Source organism: Electrona antarctica (genome assembly GCF_951216825.1).
Source record: "Electrona antarctica genome assembly, chromosome: 3".
NCBI lineage: Eukaryota > Metazoa > Chordata > Actinopteri > Myctophiformes > Myctophidae > Electrona > Electrona antarctica.
The window spans coordinates 28,491,581-28,497,580 of NC_136808.1; the positions used below are offsets into that span (position 1 = coordinate 28,491,581).

Genomic DNA, 6,000 nt, shown 5'->3' on the forward strand with positions numbered 1-6,000 from the left:
TTGGAAGCCAATCTTAGCCAATCAGGATGGAGTCTGAGAAATCTGAAAGACCCGTTTCGTTGAATGGCTCTAGAGAGACTGTGTACCAATTTGCGTGATGTTTGGACAAAATCTGTAGGTGTACTGTCCAAAAACTTGTTTTGCACAAAGCGGCCTCCTGGTGGCGGCGTGGCGCTATAACAGGCCGTTCTGGAAATTTTGGGGCAGAGGTTCATCGTTGGCATCCAGGGAGTGTGTGTGCAAAATGTGGCATCGACCGGGTTAACGGTGCCGGAGATTAGCTGATCACAGACGGACGGACGGACGGACGGGCGGACGGACGGAGTGCAAAACATACTCTCTCCCCATGCCTTCGGCCTGGTGGAGACAATTATGGTTAGATAGATCAAGTCGTATCAGAGTTATGTATAACTAAACAAGGCTTTGCCACGCCAAGGTGGAGCTGTGAAATAGCTGCCCAGTGCCCACCACCGCAGCGGTTGTAGGTTCAAATCCACTGTGGTGATTGCTATATTGCTGCATATTTGATGCTATATTTCCTCGTTTTGCTGGGGACCCCCTAGAACCCCTGTCAAGTTTAGTTTAGTTTAGTTTATTAAGGATCCCCATTAGTCTACAGTCTACACCGTAGTGGAGACTATTCTTCCTGGGGTCCAGAAGTATATCCCTGGGGGTCTCCGGACCATGCGTTCCTGTTAAGCATCACTAAGGTGGAGCTTCCCTTCATTCATGTAATGTAGTTGAAACACGCCTAAGTTCAGATATCTCAGTTTGGAGCTCTATTGTATTTGTAACTGAAAGATGCAGGTTTTCTTCATTGTTATTATTCTTTTATCAAATTCACTCAAGAAAGATCACTAAATTAAGCTGTTCTTTGAAAACCCCTTTATCAAACAAACAACGCTTGCATCGATTACTGCAGACGTTAGAAATCTTGTGTTAACGTCAGACACATCAACAAAAATGCATCTCGAGGCTCATAAATGTGTGTCCCAGAGGGACTCTGCTTACCACCGGCGTACAACTTGTGTGCAGAGCTTTAACTAGGCTGACTACACTGTCACTAGTCTCCTCTCTCATCAAGTCACCCCCTAATCAATGTATACATATTATGTTTTTGGGTTTTTTGCCCCTTTTAAGTAACGTAATGAATGTAAAAGTTAAAATGATTCAGCTGAAAAACATTGCTTTAACCAAACCACGTCTAGGTACTGTAGGTAGACTACTGTATGCACCTGCCTCTATCTAGTGTATTATTAGTTAGCCTATTAACACCCTAATTGCCCAGGACGAAGTTCACCGTCCTTTCTATTAGTAAGTAACACCCAGCGCCCAGGATGACGTTTTATCCAAAAGACGAAGTTAATTGATATGAAAACCGATTGCATCGCTCCACAGCCTAGGAGCGCCTGTTGCGCAATCCTCGATGTTGCACAACAGTGGGACGTCATCGAAAATGTTCCCCCCCTGTTTAGCCGCTGACAACGGAAATCTTAAAACGTTAATAACTCGCTATCTAAATAATCCCGTCCAATTCTAAGAAAAGATCCTGTGTTAGACGCCCCCCCTGCTGTCCAGTCGCTAGTCGTGTTAGATTTAATCATGCCTCCCGTTGTTGTCCGGGACAACGGGAGGTCCGTCGGTAAAAGTGCTCCGTTGCTATAAATCGCTTGGGCGCTATGAATTAATGGATTAAATAAAAAATAATAGTTGGCGGTTGGCTGTCATTTTTTGGGCTGAGTCGGTAGGGAATTTATTATTTTATTTTATTTTTTCGCGGGAAGGATGGGTAGCAAGGATTCTTTTTTCTTTTTTCTTTTTTTTTAGATTTCTTTCAAATTGCGGCGCAGAGTCCGACCGAGATCCGATTATTTCCGACATTCCGAGAGACCCGACCCAGCCAGGCAGACATACATGTGGACTATATAGAAATAATATAACGTATTGACCAATTACCATTTTATGATTAAAGCGCGAGAGAGAGCGAAAGAGAGAGAGAGACACAGACAGACAGAGAGAGAGCCTCTCTCTGAGAGGTTCCCTGCAGGCTGCGCGCTGCAGTAGAGGGTGAGAAAGAAAAAAAAAAGTCTCGTCTCTTCTCGTCTCCTCAGCGTGCGTGCATTTAAAATTAACTAAACGGATCATTTGTTTTTTACACACAATCATCAGAGTTTTAGCAGAAGCAGATGCATCATGCATGTACTGGTCTTGGCTGAATGGAATATTAAGGCGCGACACTCAATGCACTTATAAACATTTTCTCTCTTCTTTATCCACGTGTGAGGAATGGGATACACAGGAGAGTTGTCATGGTTGCTTAACTTGCTTTAAACCTTCTATTAATTTGATTAGTTTGCTTTCACCTCGTTGAGGTCAACACTGTTGTCGGGATCCGTATATAAAGTATAATTGCACGCCGGTGTTTTCATTCAAATCAGCACAAGACAAACCAGTACACAGTAACGTCAACTGAACTTACAGTCAGCAGATGGGATCCACCCGTCGTGCTCTCCGGGATGGAGAAGCCGACTTTTCTCTCTCGTAGTAAGTCGAGTCGTTAAACAACTCCTTCTTTTTGTTCTGGGCTACTTTGGCTTTGGGCAGGTGTACGTTTTGTTGGGCTGCATATATATCCATATGTAAAGGCCTTTTTGGTCTGACTCGGTCGGATTCAGACTTTTATTTTTTATTTTTATTTTATTTTCACCAAATGCCAATAAAATCACCTCGGTCGTGCATATTTAATAGAGTCGGTCGGCAACCGGAGACCAAAGTATTCTTTTTTTAGGCCTAAAGGAAGTTGGCTTATTTCCAGTGCTTTTCCTACTGATTGTATTTAGAGTTCTATGGATTGGATCTCGGGAGTACTGAATTTGTGCAGATGTATTTTTAAATCCTATGATTAGGATTTTATTTCTTTATTTTAAGAAAATCTGAGACATTTATGTCTCACAGTAGTTCAGTATCATCCATTGACGGATGCTGGATAGCATTGAAAGCCATTGTCGTGATTGTTAACAAGATGTTTAAATACAATACTTTGTTTTGCAGATGAGATAATCATATTATTAGTTTATTAGTGTTTTTCCAAATGATATTTGTCTTCCAGCGCTAATGCACTGGGTATCACAAATCATACCATGCTCCAATATTATGCAAGCCAAATACTGTAATAAAATTTCTTCAGCTCACACACAGTGGATCAGAGCAGATCTGAGAGTAGATTTGAAGACTGCATGCTTGCAGCACAGACCAGACCTGTGATGGTGCAGACTGTTCTCTCTTTTTGATTGAAGGGCTAGGCTGGGCCAAAGTAATGCAATTGCAGCCCCTGGGCGGTCATAAGATGTAGCCTAACATCAGTGGGCTCCTCTAATGATACAGAGGATCAGCTTGCTTTGTGCAGCCTACGTTCTCATTCTACTGCATTTCTTTGATCTGGCCCTCCACCAACCTCTCTAAACCGCCACCAGACAGAAGGGTGCAGCTCTAAGCGTGTTTACCAGTTCTTGTTTTACATTGGATTCTGCACCAGATTGCAGATTGGTACCCAGTCCTTTCTTCTCATTTGTATTCCTTTTATTTCTTATTTCTGTTATTTAACCTTCCTCTGCATAAGCGAGGCCATGGTGGGGGGGTCTAGGAGTATGTAATAATCCAGCAGGTGGCTTCCTGTCTGGCTCCACTTGATTGTAGTGGAACCATCCTATCCCAGTGCCTGGTCTGCTCCCTCCACATGCAGCAAGAAACTGTAGCATTCATTTTCTACCAGCAGCACCTGCATCCTCTGTTTTGGCATCAAATCACAAACCCCTGCTGGCTGTCATCAATTCTTGTTCACTTAAATATCTGAGGTTTGTGTTTTACATGCAGTATCATTCTCTGACAAGCTGGGACTAGACTCCTACCTTAAGTCGAGGTGGCACTGGTTCAGCTTAGTCTGGCTGGCTTCCTAGGGGAAGAATGTGGCCAATACATATTTTTCTCCTACAAAGAAACGTTGTCCTGTATTGGAACTCTTTTGTGCTCTTATGATATTGACACCACAGAGAGAGCGACACACACACACACACACACACACACACACACACACACACACACACACACACACACACACACACACACACACACACACACACACACACACACACACACACACACACACACACACACACAGAGAGACAGAGAAGAATGAGAGGAGGTAGGCTACAGTAAGCCTGAGTCACAGGAGCTGGAAAGCTAAGAGGTGGGGGAAGGGAGGACGTAGAGGGAAGAAGGATGCACACAGAATTAGGCACTGTACTCTAGCGCAGAATAGGATTTCTATGGTCAGGTAATATTGTGCATGTACATACAAATACAAACACAATTTTGCAGGTGAAGTGCATTAGCAAAAAAACTGATGCAGAAATCAGAGTCCTGCAACGGGTTGGTTATCCGCGGATAGTAGGATACCCCGCGGATACCCGAGATTGACGGGTGAAAACGGTTGAGAAATTCTACTTTCATAAGTTAATGTGTGCGGAACACTACGAAACACGGGTGGGTAACATTTTACCGGGATGCAGTGCAGTGCACTGCAGGATGTTATAAACAGCAACTGGGTGCTTCTCAACAGCGGAGACGAGTTAAGTCCGCCATGTCACATCACTGACCTTCATAATAGCGTTCTTTCTGCTGCTGTGCTGCTTCCGTGTTGCATAGCAGTGACATCACGGCCGAATCCTTGCTTCCTTATCGTAGCATTTCACGTGTTAGTGTTTATCACTACGAGCTGCCTGTAGCCTATTTCCGTCACCTCGCGCTAATGAAACACCAAGGGATTATATGCCAACATTCAAGTGCAAGATGTAAGCTAACCCAGGTAAAGTAATGCGTCACACTGAAAGTTTAACTAAAGTTCGAACGTAATTTCTGATACAGACAGCCTTGGATCAGGCTAATCTTTTTTTTTTTTATCAACGGGTAACGGGGGGGGGGGGGGGGGGGGGGTGTCTGGTTTTGATTTTTATATACAGTAATCACGGGTAACAGGGCGATCCACGGAACTGATGGTTGACGAGCGGGGCGGCTGCAGGTTTCCAAAATTGGACTCGTGCAGGACTCTGGCAGCAATTGAGAAGCTACTGATGTGCTGTCCGCCCACTATGCCATCTGAACATTGAATTTCCTTCAGTCTTAAATAAACTGATGCCTCTCTACCTCGAAAATAAACCTCTCCTTGAGACAAATATTTTAGAGTTGAGAGACGTCACAAGGTTAGGATGCCGAATACAAATGTTTTATCACTTGCATCGCTGTATGTCAGGAATGGATTGTGCAGCTGGTGCATGTTTGCCTGTTGGAGATGGAAATAGAGACAGAAAACAAGGGCACTTTTTTAGTTTGATGAATTGATAAAGTAAACTATAGGATAGTTGCAGCTCTACAGTGTTGATTTGTGTGGAGCTCTATGCTCATCAGTTTTTACGTCTGGAGTGGAGACTCCCGCCCAGAACAGGCTTCATACACACCCCCTGCAGGAGACTTGGCTCAGATCTTTTTTTGCTTGGCTTTTTTTTTGCTTTATTTGTTCCATTTTACCACCTGTATCCTGGTTGTTTGCTTTTGACTAAGCTAAACTGGAGGACAGCAGGTGTTTGTATTCACTGTGGGTGAGGTAGTATTTGTTTGTGTCTGTGTTTGTGAGAGTGCCAGAGCTGGTTTGCATGTGTGCTGCTTGCCTTTGTGGGGATGTTTTAGTAGCAACTAAGCATGCCTTCAAATTCAATCTATCTGAATATCTGTAATATATCTCTCTCTATGACTCTCATCTGATGTGTTACACTGGAATAGAGGTAATAGAGCATAGCATATTCAAATAGCAAGCCATCACCAAGTAGCATCTCCATTTAAAATAAGAAGTGGGTCTAATAAATACAAATAGCCTATTTTCTTTTCATCTTCAGTAACAGTAAAACACATTCCCTAGTCCTAACGAAAAAGGTCAGTGGAGGTACA

The 6,000-nt window shown here is 43.4% G+C and overlaps 1 protein-coding gene across 3 annotated transcripts in view; it reads left to right on the plus strand.

Moving 5' to 3' along the window:
- Positions 1-6,000, plus strand: part of LOC306920972 (E3 SUMO-protein ligase PIAS1-like) — a 50,787-nt gene that overhangs the window by 8,435 nt on the left and 36,352 nt on the right. The window lies entirely within an intron of this gene.